The sequence below is a fragment of the Trachurus trachurus genome (genome assembly GCF_905171665.1).
Source record: "Trachurus trachurus genome assembly, chromosome: 14".
NCBI classification, from domain to species: domain Eukaryota; kingdom Metazoa; phylum Chordata; class Actinopteri; order Carangiformes; family Carangidae; genus Trachurus; species Trachurus trachurus.
The window spans coordinates 25,774,320-25,791,126 of record NC_139903.1 but is presented as its reverse complement, the minus strand read 5'-3'; the positions used below and the strand labels follow the sequence as shown (position 1 = coordinate 25,791,126).

At 45.6% G+C, this 16,807-nt stretch overlaps 1 protein-coding gene across 1 annotated transcript in view; it reads right to left on the bottom strand.

Annotated features, from left to right (window-relative positions):
* LOC310997417 (claudin-4-like) overlaps positions 1 to 16,807 on the bottom strand; it is a gene marked incomplete at its 3' end in the record, with an annotated part of 147,964 nt that overhangs the window by 88,617 nt on the left and 42,540 nt on the right. The gene's annotated exons all lie outside the window — the stretch shown is intronic.

Below are 16,807 nucleotides of genomic sequence, written 5' to 3'. Positions count from 1 at the left end.
ACGCGCCTTCCGGTAATGGCGGAGCAGTCGTGGGTTCTCCTGCCCTGTTTGCCAACCCTGCATTTAGCCTAATACATCCCCGACCATTTTGGTGAGCAAACAGCTTGAGACTATCAGCTCAGAACAAAGACGTCCAGGACAACAGGAGGGCTTGTCAACGAAGAACAGGTCTGAAATAACCACAGCGCTGCTGCACCTGCACAGGCAGTCAGGTAATATGACTTCACTCAAACGACTTTCATAGCTACAGAAATGAGCTCCAATTAAAAACCTTCAATCTGATGTGAGGGATTTCCGAGGCAGAGCAGCTGCTACAGACTGAGCCTCTGTGGACAAACTCATGGCTAAACTTTTGGCTGATGACTTGGAGTGAAGGAGCCGCTGTAATGCAGTAGGCTAATGTAGCCTATATTGGGAACGGGCCTGGATTAGATAGAGGGGGGAATTAGATAGAGGGGGGAGCTCCTATGTGGACAAATGGACTGCGGACAATTTGGACATAGCAGCGCCACCGGTTCTGGAGACAGCCAGCCCATAGACTGTATGAGCCAGGCGAGCACCGAGGCCGAGCACTGTCCGCGGGTCCGTTGTTTACAAACAACAGAGACAGTGTGACGATGTGAGGGACTGACTGCGCGACAGGCGGATCCTCAAACACCACAATCCCCCCCACCAGACTGCTGTTCACCCACTGAGGGCAGAAAACCACCTATGACTGACCTAAGGTATGGTAAATGCTGCTACACTATGTTTAACTGGTTAAAAGGATCTGAACTAGAGTCATACCCAACCCCACAAAATTAGGTGTTAGTAGCCTAAAACATTTTTTAGGCTTTTTTTCTTTCTTTTTTTTTAGTTTTAGGCTAAACATAAACATTGGTAGCCTACAGTTTAGGCTACTTTGAGAAAGATCTATGACAACACATATTTTAAGTTTCTTGATAGACTGCAAACTGTTTAGCCTAGGTTATGTCTTGGTTCTCTTTTGTCTTTTGTTCTTTAACTCTTGATATAGAATCCTGTTCACTGTTTACTTTTGTGATTGTGTGTGCATATTATTTTTTTTTCATATCTAAAGCAAATGGAATAGTATACAAAGCCCAGCAACTGGAGCTACAGTATATGGCAGCAGCATTAGTACCTTTTTTATAATGACTCCTGTAGGACATAGTAGCTATAATAGCAGGGCCGTCCTCCATATTTGTTTTTCCTCCTGAAGTGTTTGATCATGTGAGCTTCTGTGAGATTTCCTGTCTGGAGAATCACCACTGTGAAACTGTTACTACAGACGGCAGATGTGTGGCCTCATGGTCTGGCTGAATCATCTAGTGTGTGTGTGTGTGTGTGTGCATGGATTATAATGTTGAAAATCAGTTGAAACTGTCCTTATATCTGTGGCCTCCCGTGTTTTTAAAATCAGTTAAGATTTGAAAATCTTCTAGCGTGTAACCAGCCTTAGGTACAAATCTCGTTGATCCTATTTTGCTCTCTTTCCCTCTCGCTGTGCCCAATCTCTCACACTGCATATTTTTTCCCCCCTTCTCTATTTTCTACCTGGTTATCTCTGCCTTTCTTTGTATTCACACGGAGGTGATGTCTGCTCTGTACAGCTTCTCTCTGGGCCAGCGGAAAACCCCCAAACCATCAATCCCGCATGCTGGCAGCCCCAACGCTGTGGCAATGAAATGTGAACCTGTGTTGTGACAAAGCTGACCTCCTTTTCTGCATCTCTGGGGATTGTGCCAGCGGGAAAGCGAGAAGAGAGGCTGAGGGAGATGTGGATGATGAGAACAGGCAACTGTCTAAGATGAACTGAGAAAATTGGGTCGGTGGAGGGAGAGTGGAGGTAAAGGCGTTAAATGAAATCAAAGGTATAGAAGCGCTGGAACGGGATGAGGGAGAGTGAGGAGACTGGCAGAGAGGTCGGGCATATGAATGAGAGATGGATGGGAGGTTGGGGGAGAAGAGGTAAGTGTAGGGGAAAGAGAAGCCGGCGTATCGGGGAGGGTAGGACGGGTTACAGCTGTTGAGGTGGGTGGGTGGGCAGGTGTGGGGCTCGTGGAGCTCATTGCTCTCTCTGGTTTCAGCCTCTTTGTGCCTCTAGCAGGAGTTGATTTACTGCACACACGGGCGAGTGAGGAGGATCCTCCACGGTCGTCTGCCTCCGTCTCCAGTTTAGTGCTCCATCCCAGGGGTGATATTAATACTTGAGAAAACACGGAGCTCCTATTCACCTCCTGTATGGGCCACTTTATACGACACTTCGCTGCCAGAGAGGTAGAGAGCATTGTTCACAAAAAAAAACGTGGAGGGCATGCACTCTCGGCTGATGTTGTTTGGGCTCTTCTTCAGCAGAAGTTGAATGGAACAAAACAGGCTTTTGTTGTTACGCCAGCACTCTTTAAATACCCATCTGACTGGTGCATTTACTGCAAAATGCCTGATAGCTGTGTTGTCATAGAAATTAGAGCCGCGGAGATTGGTCCTGTGAATGTATGACTCAGAAAAAGATATATACGTGTGCCATGGCAATCCCCATGGCAGCGAGGTTGAAGCCTGGTCAGCTTCAAGAAGAAATGATTTTCCATTCAGATCGTGTTCTGGAAAAGGAGACGCTACGTTACAGATGGAGACACACACTGTCCTGCTGGCTCCTCGTCAAGTGTTTACCTCACTTGTCCCCATCGTCCACGCTCTCTCCTTAACTTCCCTCTTGTCTCCTTCACCTTTTCCTCTGCACGACCTCTCTGTCACCTTAAATCTACATAAACTCTCACTGCCCATATTTCCCCCACCTCTGCTTCTCCTCGCCATCCCTGCAGCTCCCCCATCCTCTCACCCCCCTCTCCTCCTGCTCCTCAGTGATGTTTCATTTACTTTAATCTAATTTGATGTTATTTAATTTAGGGAGCCGTGACTTGTGATGGCTCAGCAGGGATTCTGGGGTGTAGTTACAATGTCACACACACACACACACACACACACACAATCGTGCACAATCACGCGCATGTGTGTGCACGGACAGCACAGGTCGGCATTGTGTACACATGCACAGATCTGCCCTTCGGCGGAGCAGAAATGTTTGATTTTTTTTTTTTGCAGTCTGGGTTCGTCTCAGAGAAAACAAACTAACTCACAATCATGCCAAGAAGGTCATCACTTATTTATGACTGAGGAAGATTTGGGAGACAGACGGAATGAGAGGAGGATGAGGAGTAATGTTCATTGAGCCATAGGGGGGGAGAAAATGAGAAGGTGCACGATGAGAAAAAGACGAGAGGACGAATGGGAACGACCTTGGAGAGGCCAGATAAACAGACGTACTGTGATTTATAAAACCTCATGCATTATTGACAAGGGAATTATTAGCTGCAGGGAATGGTCCTCACTTGTAATAATCTCCCAACTATTTTGACATGCTGCTATTAGAACAAAAGTGTATCGCGCATTTAAATTCAACCCATATAATCTTAGGCTGCAGAGAACAGATCTGAATGCGTGAGATAAAGTAAAATCTTGTCTGTGCAGTGTTCACTCTGATATTCATCTGCTGATATAAGATGCTGCTGTTTTGGTCCAGTTCTGATGGGCGTTTTTTTATCCAGTGACCAGCTGTAATCACTCACTGTGCACCGTGAAGTGTTTGTTTACTTTGTCAGTCCTGAAGTTGTGAGCTCAGATGAACTTGTACAGTAATCCTATTAATGTTCTACCTCAGACTTTCTCAGAGAGCAGCGGTGATGCCAGCAGCATTACCATATCATGAATTAAAAGTAATTTAATCGTGTTTTAATTAAACCTCATTTGGGTCTTTTACCAGCATGCAGTGTGTGTGCATGTGTGTGTGTGTGTGTCTGTAGGTGGATGATGGGCTTTTATTGTGCGTGTGCCTACGGGTGTGTGAGTCTGGAGCTTTTTGTGTGCCTGTGTGTGTGCGTAACTCCAGCGTGAGGCTTCTTTGTTTAAAGAAGCTCCTCTCGTACTCTGGCTCATAACGCTGCTCAGACACAGACCGACTACTGCTCTGCACTCTCCACTTCACCTCATCTCATTGATTCAGTTACTTTTTCATTTTTTCCCGTTTGCCGGCTCTTCTCTGACTGTGGGTTTGTGTTTACCTTTCTGCAGCCGAAATCAAATCAGTGTGGCTTCCCACTGGCTTTTCCTACAGTTCTAGACAAAGACACGGAGAGATTCATAGACACTGACACAAAATACGTCTAGTGAAATGTTTTTCATTAGTTTGTTGACTCTGTCCACGTCCTGTGTATGTGTGTGTGTGTGCTTTGGTTTTAAATTCAGGCTTACTCTGGAAAAAAAATGTAACTGGACTGGAAAGGAGGAAAAAAAACTGCAGCTGAATTTTGGAGTCTGGAGAGATGATGGACTGGCAGCTGCCTGGCTCAGAAGAGAAAACAGAGTGGAAGGTGTGAGACTTATTCGTGCCGGCTAAGTGTGTGTGTGTGTGTGTGTGTGTTTGCTAAGCTTCAGCTAAGCTTCAGCTGATATGAAATGTTTGAAGGCCGATTCGGATATTTCCATATGGAAGGTCCCTATAGCTGATATTCTGAGAATCACATTTGAGCATTTTCATGCTATAAATGACACCATTCCTATCTATCGCCTCCGTTTTTTTTTATTTCTCAGGTGGAGAAAAACCTTTAAAATAACATTTAGACCAAAGTGTTGCACTCAAACTTCCCCTGAAAGCCATTAAAAATTAAATTGTCCCCGGGTTAAGCAGCTCCTACACTGAACGCTTAGAGAAACTCCGCTATAAAATGAGCTTTTAATTTACCAAAACATTACTAGATAATTGAAGGAGGAAATGAAATTTGGAAAGAACATAAAGAACGAGCGTGTGGATCATTCACATCTGCGATGACTGACTGACACGTAGCACGGTGATATAGTGGAATATAGTATGTGTATATGCCTTCTTGTGTTGTTGTGTATGTATGTGTGTGTGTGTGTGGTTTTTATCTGCCTGTGTATTCCTGAGTGTATCTATTTTAAGGAGATGATGAGTCACCCAGTAATCTCCAAATGGAAGTGCAGTAACATTTTGAGGACACATCCATCATGTCTCCAGCAGGTACATGCAGGGTATAGTCACAGTGCACAGCAAACTAGTTAGCACTTCCACCAGCCCTCTCACTTCTCCTGTCCCCCTGCTCCAAAATTGGCAATAATCCCTAATTTTATGGTCTGCAGACGGCAGAGGCGGCAGACTGTTAAAGTTACTGTGGCTAATGTCATTACAGGCTGTCAGACACATTTTACCTCAGTTATTTAGCCTGACAGCTTACAAACAGTGAGCAGGTAAAGCTTCGCTGACTTCCCCAAAGCCCCCACCCCCCCACTCTCTGTTGCATAATACACACGGTGGTTCAAACAGGGCTTTCATTATGCAAATGCAACACATTTACTAGTGGGGAAATATTCCTGTCTGACCCGGGATGAGGAGACACTGACTGAAAAAGTCTTGACACATTACTCAGTTTAAAAATCGCACCATCACAGTTGTTCCGGCCCCGATATGATCCTCCTGCTTATCACATCAGGATCTGGTGCACAGAAGAAACATTCACAAACATTAATCGCTTTAGGAAATTGATTCTGTTTTGTCTTGCAAGTACAAGTGTTGTTTTCTGTAATACCTGCTAAACATTTGGAGCATTTGTCTGCGTTTTCATTATCTCTCAAGTGCCAAAATCCCTCTCCTTTTCACACCCATCACAACTCAGGATTCTTTATGTAACATAGCAACACAGTTATCTGTATTTTAGCAACATGTAGTGTCTTTACACAGAACTACTCCAGCGTGGACAGGATGCCTGTCTCCCTGGCGTCGTGCCTCAGACTAAACAATGCCAGAAATCCATTTTAATTCTCCATTCGGCCCAAATTTTCCACGAGCTACACAAGCATTTGGTCTCATTTTTATTGTGTGTTGCTAAACGCCTCATAATTTTCATTATCTCGCGTAATGTTTCTCCAACACATCTGCAAGCGGCCGGCCACTCTCTCTCTTCCTCTCTCTCGCACACACACAAACTCGTGCACACGTGCATGTGTCTGTGTAGTGTACCCCCTCTTTCCCCCAGAGGTCTGCATGTGAAGTGTTGCATTATTCATGAGGCGCTATAACCTTCCTGGGAGGAACTTTAAGTTTAAGCTGTTTAGGGTATTGTGTATTATACAGGATGCATATTCTTTTGTGTGTGAGCGGAACCGTCTGAAACTGAATTTCTTATAAGTGCGCATGGCCGAGTTTATTGTTTGGCAGGGTGACCTTTTCATCTGTTGTGTTTGAGTTATATATTTATGTCTGATCGAGTTCCAGCAGTCACCTGTTCATTCTCAATTTGTCCACACACAGACACACCTAACTGCTGCTTGTTTTAGTATCTCCTTCTGTTCACAATCCTGGCTGCACAGGTGAATGTGGATTAACCTTCGTTGGGATTTTAAATTTAATTTTCAAGTGATGCCTATGGTGCAAAACTCAGCCTGACAGGATCCTGTTTTTTTCCCCCCACGGAAGGTCATCGCAGCGCCAGGACTTGGAATAAGCATGACAGGGATGTGGAGGGGAATAGATGATGACAATATTTAAATGCTAATGAAAATGAGGTTGGATTTGGGGAGATGTTGAATGCATTATACAGCAGGGTTGTGATCAGAAACCCTAATCTGCTTTTTTTCTCATGTTCCTGTCACTGCTTCTTTTTTTTTTCACACGTCATGAGGGAGCAGGAAACAAGATCAAGGCACCGCTCCTCTGCCAGTTGCAACTTTTACAGAGTAAACAGAATTTATATAAGAAGTATTTAAAGTGCGCGCAGTAGAGGACGGAGTTGTCTGCAGCTTTGCGCTGCAGCGTAGAGACTGGAAGTTACACTTCATTTCCCATTATCTCCAATTTGACTTTCATCATCATAATTCTAAGATGAAATCACAAACTTTGGCACCCTTCAAGATAATCCCACCATTTTTGATAAATACGACACTCTGAACGAGGCTATTAAAACAGCACATTATCATTACCTTTCAGTGTCGTGGAGAAAATAAATTGCCGTATCTGAACATGAACTTTGAAATGCTAATGTCCTTGTTCAAAAGACTGCTGTACTGTGACCTCAGCAGAGACTCCTTCAGTCTGTAAATTCATTCTGCCTCGTTCCACTTTCTGATCTGATACCGCACAGCTCTCTGTCTTTTTTAACGCCGACCACTTAATACGGTCATTTTATTTATTGACTGACTATATTGGACTCGACTTCAGCCTCAGTGTGTCCTGGGGGTTAGGGCCGGGTCCACATTCACTTTTTCATCGTATGTCACTGTCTTATATTTCTTGCCCTGGCGCTCGTTTCTGTCAGGAATCTAATTATAAATATCTGGAGTATTAAGTCTGTCACTGCAGGCTTTGTTTTAGTCATGGTTTCATTGATTTAGTGATTAAGACTCAGGAGGCGGGATAAAAACGCATCTCTATTAGTGAGAAATAAATGATCTGAAGAAAAATAATAGAGCAGCCACTTGTGATTATCGACATGACTCCCTGCATTGATTTGTTGCGAGGGCAGAGTCCATGTCAGTGGGCTCCTGTGGCTCTTATTTAGACTTCCTCCCATGATGCCTGTTTTTATTATTTATTACTTTTTGCCACATGAGGTTTTGCCAATTGTCAATTCTCTCAGGTCACTTGGCAGGGTCCAATTGTGAATTTACAATCCATGTAATCCTCAGGGTGAGGTGTATTAGTCAATCAGCAGGGAACTGTAGCACAGTGAATCAGGAGGCTGAAAATAAGTCGAGTTCTTTGACATGGTGGAGATATTTTGTATTGAAGGGAACACAAAGAGGAGCTGCTGACATTTTTTACTCCGTTTTTATTTGTCAGGAGGATTATGCACAAGAAAAAAAAAAGAAAAAGCTCAAGTGACAATGAACTTGGTGGAGGGATGGAGGCCTGATTCAATTTCAGGACGGATCCAGACTATTTATTCTTTGAATATGTTTTTTTATTTTCTCTGAAGTCTGGTGTATGTTTCTTGATACTGACCTTGGTTTGAGTCTGTGAATTCATTTGCAAATGTTCCATGTTTGCAGAATTATCCACAGTGTAAGGCCAACCCAGCCTGCCCCTGATACAGCAAATGAATAATTTAGATTCCTCAACACCCGGAAGAAATTGTGTTCAAGTCACCATGAGATTTAGATGATGTCCTCTGTATATTTCAAATCAAGCCTAACACTCTATGATAAAGTGTATAGTTAGGACTGACTCAGGTGAGACCATAATTACGTTGCCATAGATTGCTCAGAGAGCTCCCATGTTGCACTGAGCTCTTCTCTTCTCTGCTCCTTCCTCTTCTCCTGCCCTCTCTCTCCTCATGCATCTCTATGAGACAGCTGCACTACACTTTGTCATTAACATTGTCTTCTCTTCCCTTTAGTTTGTGCTTGTGTCCTCTGTCTCCATGTCCTCATTATGCAGGTATCTCTGACTCCCGAGCTGCGGGATCCAGATCTGCCACCAAAACACTCGTTATAATTATTGTTACTCTTACATAGTATTTTTTTTTTGTGATTTAAAAAGTCAGACAGTGGTCACAAAGCGGTTTGTTGGGTGTGGCGTATTATTCTATAAGAGCTCACCAGCCCACAAGGGATATTTGTACATTTATTAAATGGCATTTATGTATCCATTATTGAATTTGTGGCTGATAGATGAGAAGGAAATAGCCTCTAACTCTCTCTCTCTCCAGACAAACTCTGTGTCTTTGAATAAAACTCAATCTCATTTGATCCTGTATGAAGTCATTGAGTCATGCGGGGTTACGGTTGTTTGGAAATGCTGACAGTTCACCTTCATTCGTCCTGCCTCTGCTGAAGAAAGCCCGTCAGCACCACGGACAGCGCCAAAAACATCAGCACCACAGACGAGCACGTGCTCAGTCAGAGACTCCTCTCTCTGTGTCACCTTTTTATGTTTTCTATTAGAATGAAAAGGTGCATGTAACGACCTTGTATCTCTCAGTGATCTAATTTCCTCATGAACCTGGAGAAAATCCATTGAAACCCTCGGCTGGACTCATTAGATATGCCCACGGTGCTGTGGAGAGCACCGGGGTGAGACACTCATGACTCAATTGTGTTATCTTTACTTTTCAGTGAAGTCTCCACTCTACTGGTCCACCACACTACCCTCCCGCCCCCCTTGAGGCGCACATATTATGTATTAACCCTTCGCAATCAGCGGCAGGGGACTCGCAGTCTTAAAGTTGCTGCAACCACTTTTAATTATAAGAGCGGCGCAGCGCGGGAAGCGCAGCTTTTTCAAGCTCAAGGCTGCAGACTGCAGTTGAGCTGCTGCGGGGAGAACACACGCTTCACATGGGCTATTATATAATTAGTATAGGACATGTAAATGAGATAGTGGTGGGGCTTTCTAATCAGAGGCAGAGGGAGAAGGAAATAGAGCGATCAGGAGGTAAACTGGGGGTTGGATGGAAGGGACGTTCACTGAGATGCTGGGTGGAAGAAGGTTCCTGAGCTTGAATCCATCCATAGTCACCAAGAAGAAGAAGAGAATTTCGACTTGGTGTTGGGCAGGAGAGAGGAGGGGGATTAGACACACTGCATCATTTAAGTACTGCGGCTGATGTCATTTCCTAAGCACCATAATTGGTCATCAATGACTGAAAGCTGTGAAGATAAATGAAAACACACACACACACACACAGACACACTCTTCCCCAGGGAAGATGCTGAAACCTTAATTGCTCGGACCCCACATCATCCTCTCTCTCCCTACTCCTCTCTCTATCTCACTCCACCTCCTCTCTCTCTCTTCCCCTCCTTCTCTCTCTCTCTCTCTCTCTCTCTCTCTCTCTCTCCCTCTTCCCCTCCTTCTCTCTCTCTCTCTGTCTGTCTCTGTCTCTCTCTCGCACACACCTGAGGAGGGCAGCTCCCACTGAGCGCCACAGCGTCGCATACTTCCCGCTCACCTCCAGCCTCTACACACAGTCGCACCTCTGCCGCCGTGGACCCCCGCGTGGCCCCTCCCTCCCTCACCGGACCGGACCGATAAATGGGTTAAGTCTTTTCACCGGGAGCGTCGGGAGATCCCTTCTCTTCCGCCGTGTGACCGATCTGCGCTCACAGCTTTCATCCTCTCTCCTCCGTGTTGACTCGACAGAGCAGATGAATGTGAATCGTGTTTTATCATTTTCATAAGAAACGACTGGCACCATCACCATCATCATCATCAACAGCATCATCATCATCATCCTCAGCAGCAGCAGCAGCAGCTGCGGCGGCACCAGCACCAGTTCTCAGACCCAGACCCGTGGGCGGCTGGGTGGCGTCCGTCTGGGCGAGCTGCTCCTTCCCAACAACACCCCCAACCCTCCACATAACGGCGAGGACAAGTGAGATGTAGAAGACGGATGGGAGGCCATACATGTGGGTCTGGACTTCAGCTCAAACGGACAGAATCTCCCTCCACCACCGCCACCACCCCCCTCCTCCTCCTCCTCTTCCTCCTCACCTAACCAGTTGATATTTCTGAAATAACTATCCAAAAAGTGTGGAGCACATGACACACTGGTGAATCCCCGAGTGCAGGTCCAACACACAGACTGAATGAGTCCATCTCTGGCTGTTGGACGGACTCCTCAAGAGCACAGGACGGATGCAAACAGACTAAACACATCTTGGCAATTCAAAACACCCTCAGCTTCTCCGCCAACGGTGCTCTAACCGAGGCGGGGCGACATCTCACACCGGGGGACCAGGCGTTTCACAGGCAGGTAGGCTAAACCCGCTCCCGGTCTTTAGTGTGACACCTCGGGGTCGGCGTGGTAAAGGTGATAAAGGTGATTACCGCCACCGACCGACCGCCCGCCCGCCCATGCGTCGGTGCCGCTGACGGCCGCAGAGCCGCGCGCTGGCGACTGCACCTGTTGTAATCTGTGTGAATTTGCGCGTGTGCTGTGCGTGTGTGTAAATACACCAGGCTGTATGTGTGTGTGCTGACAGTGTGGATGGTCTGTGTTGTTTGAGCCTTAATGGCTGACGGCAGACTGAAGCCCGTCTGTGTTTGGGTTTTGACTGTTCGTCCATTTCAACAGCTGGAAACTGAAAATCTCTTTCCAGCTGCGTGTGTGCGTCTGTGCGCGCGTCTGTGCGCGCAGCGTGGGTTTGATGTGTGTGATTAGGTGATTATAGGTCCATCGCACATGCACACGCAATAAGTATAATCGCAGTGTAATTGTCTCAACGCGAAGCCTGATGTAAAGCACTCCATCACACTCCATACATCACGCGTTGTGTCTTTATCAAGCTCCCCTCCGCTCTCGGCTCACACATTGGCTCTGATAAATGGGCACTGGCTGCAGTCTGAAGCCCAGTTGTATTCATTCTCATTGCCAGATGCTCTGAAACTCCACAGTCATAAAGCATAATGGTCAAATCTGTCACCTGCCGCACACAGATCCATCATCTGATAACCCTGGAGCTGAGCCGCCTGTGGATGCTGAGGGCTGGTTGAGGTGTTACAGTACGTGCGATGTGGTAGATAATAGGTGGTTTGTGTGTACGAGCATTTTTGGGAGGTTGCGCGCACGAGTTTTTTTTTTTCTTTCTCTCTCTTTTTTTTTTTTTTTGAATTCTCGGACACCCTTCTCTCAGCGCGGTGCTGTAGCAGCAGCTTGGAGCAGCAGGCGGTCTGAGTCCAGCTGCGCTCCCTCCGCTGCAGACGCGCGCAGCGTGGCACACCATCATGGGTGTCCAACTCTTTCCCCGTCAGATGGGACTCTTTTAACACCCAACAAAAGCCTGAAACGACAGGCCACCAGACGGAAGATCAAGGGCGCACACGCCCACACCTCCTACCCCCCCCTGCCCGAGCTGGTTGTGAGGCACCAGAGCTATTCCAGTGGCGCAGCCTGACGGCGCGGTCAGATAACTAAAGAGCGTGTTGGATGACCCAGCTTGACCTCCGGCAGTGGCGGTTTGTGTAGGCGACAAGATGGGCAGTCCGGCCAGCGCCTCTCCTGAGGACATGCTCTCAGAGTACGGCTTTGATGGGTAAGAGAGAGACAGCAGAGATCACAGCTGTGAGCACGCTGCCTATCTTTGCCCAAGGTGACTTCAATAGGACGGCTGACATTGAGACAGAGACAGGAGAGTTAATCATCTATCACTCATTTAACCATCAGATAAGAAGCCATTTTTATTGATGGTTGCCTATTGAGGTGGCACATTGATGCATGATGTCCATTTTATTTGGCTTTGTGATTCATTTGACAAATCAAAGAGTTGCAGTTTACCTTTATCCAACACCAGCTCTGCTCGTCAACTGTGGTGTGTCATTATTTCTGGCAGGCAGCAGAGGCCTTCTCTCCAAAACTGCAGAAGATGTGGAAGAATAACTAAGATTTTAGTGGCTTGAAATGAAAAGAGAATAATATGTTGTTTTATCTTGACATCCACCTGGCCAGCTAACAGATGTCATGCATTTCAGAGAGCCCTTGGATGATGGGAAATCACACAGTTTTGCATGTTTTCATGATTAATTGGCGGCTGCCGCAGTAGCAACAACCTGTTTCCTTTTGATGTGCCAAATAAGGCTTGGTTCTGTGGATACTGTCGTCTCGTCGTGCAGAGCGGCATGCTTGTGATGGAAACATAGTGCATGAGCTGTTGGGAAATACACTGTTGTGACCCTTCTGCTTTTTTTTCTGTCATACTGCTAATGCATTTTTCTCCACGGGGACAGAGGGAGGTGAGGAAAAATCACCAGTCTCCTCTTTCCCCCATTGGCAGCTTTTGGCTCAATCTCGGTTCGCCACTCTCCCTTCATCTCAGCCTCTTCTCTCCTTTTGGAGCTTAAATTTGCTCTGATCACCATGCTGCAGACTCCCCCGGGGTGCAGGTGACCCCTCAGTTCAAACGCTGCCAGTCAGACCACTTTCATTGGCTTCTTTCATCCTCTTTCCAACCCCCCCCTCCCCCCCATACACACACAAACACTCTCTCTCTGTTTCACACCTGTCTGTGTGTCTGTCTTCCTTTCTCTCTGGCACTATGCTTCCTACTCTCAGGGGATGAGGCTTATCAGATGGAGGCTTTCTGCTGAAGCTTGTCCTTGTCGGCTCTCGTGCCGTCTCCGTGTCTGTTTTCATGAGCAGAACAACCACAATCCAAAAATATATGGGTGAAAAATAAAATAGACAGTGAGTGAGAGAGGGAAGAGAGGATTGGCGTGTGACTAAGTTTGATGTGTATGCGTGTGTGCTGGAGTGAGTGGGTGCTTCTGTCAGGGGAACAATTGTGAGAGCAGATGGACTGTTAAAATACATTCTCATATTAATTTGATATCATATGTCTTATTAATTTGTCCACTGATTAAATCATTTCTGTTCGATTTGATGTGTTGAAGAATGTCAGGGTTATAGCTTACTGAACAGCCACCAAATACATAATAAATACTGTAAATTCACTTTTAAATGAATACTGTATACATTTAAACAACCTGTAGCCATATCAGACCACCACCAGGACGTTACTAGACGGAGTTGTTTTCGAGGAAAATGCAGAGACAAAAAAACGAGACGAAAAACTGCTCCCAATGGGAACGCGCATCAGCGGTTTTGCATGAATTTACCTTGAAAACAACTCAATCTTGTAACGTTCTGTTATTATCTCATAGCGTGGTGAATGTGCAGGTCACAACTTGTCCACCAGAGCGTTTTGGAGTTGTTGGGTTGTGTATTTGATGAGTTTGATGAGGGAAACCAAGAAATCCCATTAGCCTCCGTAGCGTAGCTCTGAGCAGCTCACGGCTCTGCTCCGCCGATCTAAAAATAGCTTGCACCGACAATTAAAGGTAACGAACCTATTGCTATGACTATAGGGATTATCATTATGGCAATGGGCCAATCTGCCAAAATGTTGAACTATCCATTTAAATACACCGTTTATGCAGATGCATGTAAGCGCACATGTAAATAAACAATACAGTATGCATGCCTCCGTTGGAAATTGGAAATCCAAAGTGTTTATAGCAGCTTCAAAGGTCACACTTGAAGGCGGGATGAAACAGACAGAGGGGAGATGGATGCATTTAAACATGGTGTCATTTTTCAGACTGTCTCACCTGGAAGGCGTTCATTGTGCTGCACATGAAAAGTGACACCAATACAGAGGAGTGACAAATTAAAGGAAACACCTGAGAAATGAGCGAGGAAACAGGACGACAACCCCATCCATCGGCAACGAGGGGTCACTGAGCGGTTTGATGAGTATGAAAGTGATGTGAATGAATGTGCTGAGGCCCTCACAGTCATCAGATCTCATCTATGGCAGATTTTGGATTGATGTGCACTGAAGCTGTTGTGGTGGCATCTGACGGCCCAACAATTTATGTCCTTCTTTTTTTTTTTGTCTAATTTGACGCTTGTCTGTAGTCGTGTCAGAAATGATAAAGAGAGTTAGAGAGAGAGCAAACCGTGGCTCCTTCCTCAGCCCAGCACAGCACAGCCGGCCAATCACAGCGTGAGGTGGATGTGATGTGTGTTAATGTTTTATCCTCGGTTTTTTGGAAAGTTAGAGAAATGCTGGGCCTTAGCAATAGCCCCTAAATCCCACATGTGGTGGGTACTGCCTGTGAACACTCGCACAATAACCATAGAGAAAACACGGATGGGCTGAGGATTAAAATACACAGTATAATGTGAATAAATGATAAACCTTCATGCTTCATGCTAATTTCCTCTTCACAGACAGCAGAAAGGTGTGGGGGCAGGGTGTTCGACCGTCCAACAAGCAGTTCCAGTAAAACACACTGGCAGCTTAACTGAGCAAACAACAACACAGTGTTTGCTCATATTCTCAAGCATGTTTTCATACATTTCATGTAAACCCTGTTGCTCCCTCTCACAAATTAAGTCCGACACGATTTCCTCTGCCATCGAGATAGAGAACAAGGATGTTTGTGGTTTTTGATTTTTGTGTGTCGCAAAGCAAACCTGATGTCACACAAAGACAAACCTCAGTAGAGGAACTGACAGTCTTCTCAGTGATGAGCTTGATTCATTTACTAGTCATCTTCTATAACACCAAGTAAGGCTGTAGTAGCAAAACACTGCAATTTATTACTCTGTGCTTCCTGTGTGTGTGTGTGTGTGTGTGTGTGTGTGTGTGTGTGTGTTTTCATCTCTTTTGCCAAAGACGTGTCAGATACATGTTGCCATGGTGACCTGAGTACTTTTAATGGGCAGGTGGGACACGAGTAGAACCAGGAACAGATGGACCGAAGAATACATTTTCCTCAGAGCTCACAAACTACAGTATGTGCAGACACACAGCTCTCTGCTCACTGCCACTGTCAGACCCAGTGTGTCCTCCACAGATCACCACAGCAGATTTGCACCGATCCCATGGCTCTTAGCCTTCCACACAGTCTTTGTCTCTACACTGAGTCTGTGTCCTTTTTTCCTCTCCTGGCTCTGATTCACAAAATCCACAAAGGATTTAAGTCGAGAAGAGAGGAGAGGAGGAGGAGAGGAGGAGAGGAGAGGAGAGGGGTTGTTTATACTTTGTCCATGTTTCCTCCGACAGAGACATTCTCACTTCTGTCTCTATCTCTCCCTCGTCTTGGCAGTGGCCCGCTCACGAAAATGCTCTCGGGATCTCTATCTCTTCCTCCCTGCCCATCTTTCTCTGTCTCTCTCACCTGAGTTCAGTTCCCTGTGCGCTATTAGTAGGAATATAACTTGAAGCATATTGCCAACGTGTCAAAATATTACAGTGGGACAGCGGCCATGAATCAAAGCAGAGAATGGCTCTGATCATATGACAGAGGGGGCTTGATTGATGCCCTGTCGAGCCCTGAGGTCTCTTGGTGAGGTGCTGGGTGGCAGCGGGGATTGTCTGGCGGGACAGGAAGTCAGGAGATCTGATGGAGGGGTGGTGGTAGACGGAACGATGGCAAGTGACAGGACTTTAGTGCTTTTCCTCTGTGGACTGATGGGACTTAACAAAGAACAAGCAGAAGAAACGCAGCCAGACAATGATTGCAGGATAATACCGAGTTCCTTATTCTCCTCTGATGGTATTTATCAGAACAATAACAGTGGAATATTTTTTCTGCGGCTCCATTGAATTATAATGTGATTACATAATTTGTCACTGTGATTCTGCCACGAGGAGACAGTGGCTTCTCCCAGAAAGGAGCATTAGCAGAGTGGAAGGAACAATGTTCCCTCTACAGGAGCTTGTGTTTCTAAAAAAGGGCTCACGACCAAGCTGATGGTAGAAAGGGTTTGAATACACATGCGCATGCACACACTGAGAAACACATCCTTGTTACCTCTAGTTTTCTTTTTTCTTTTTTTTTTTATTAACGTTTTTTATTGATTCCACATATCAATATTCAACATTTTACATATACAATTTTCCAACAGTATAAAACATTCCTATACTTCTCCACCAGGGAGCAGAGACATAGACATACAATCTCAAAGAAAGTTACCGTAGAGTAAATTTGAAGAAAAAAGAAACACTTTTTCACTCCTGTCCTTATTTTCACATCTCTGTTACACCGACCCTTTTCTCCTGTTGGAGGGTAAACATAATAAACATATGAACAATGAAAAAGTTTGTAGCCTGGACCAAGGGGATCAGTTATCTACCATACACAGTGTCCTTAAGTCTGCTCTCAATGGAGACACACCAGTTTTCCCAGTAATTTTTAAAAGTCTCTGTTTTTAGTCTAGTAGAAAAAGTCAGC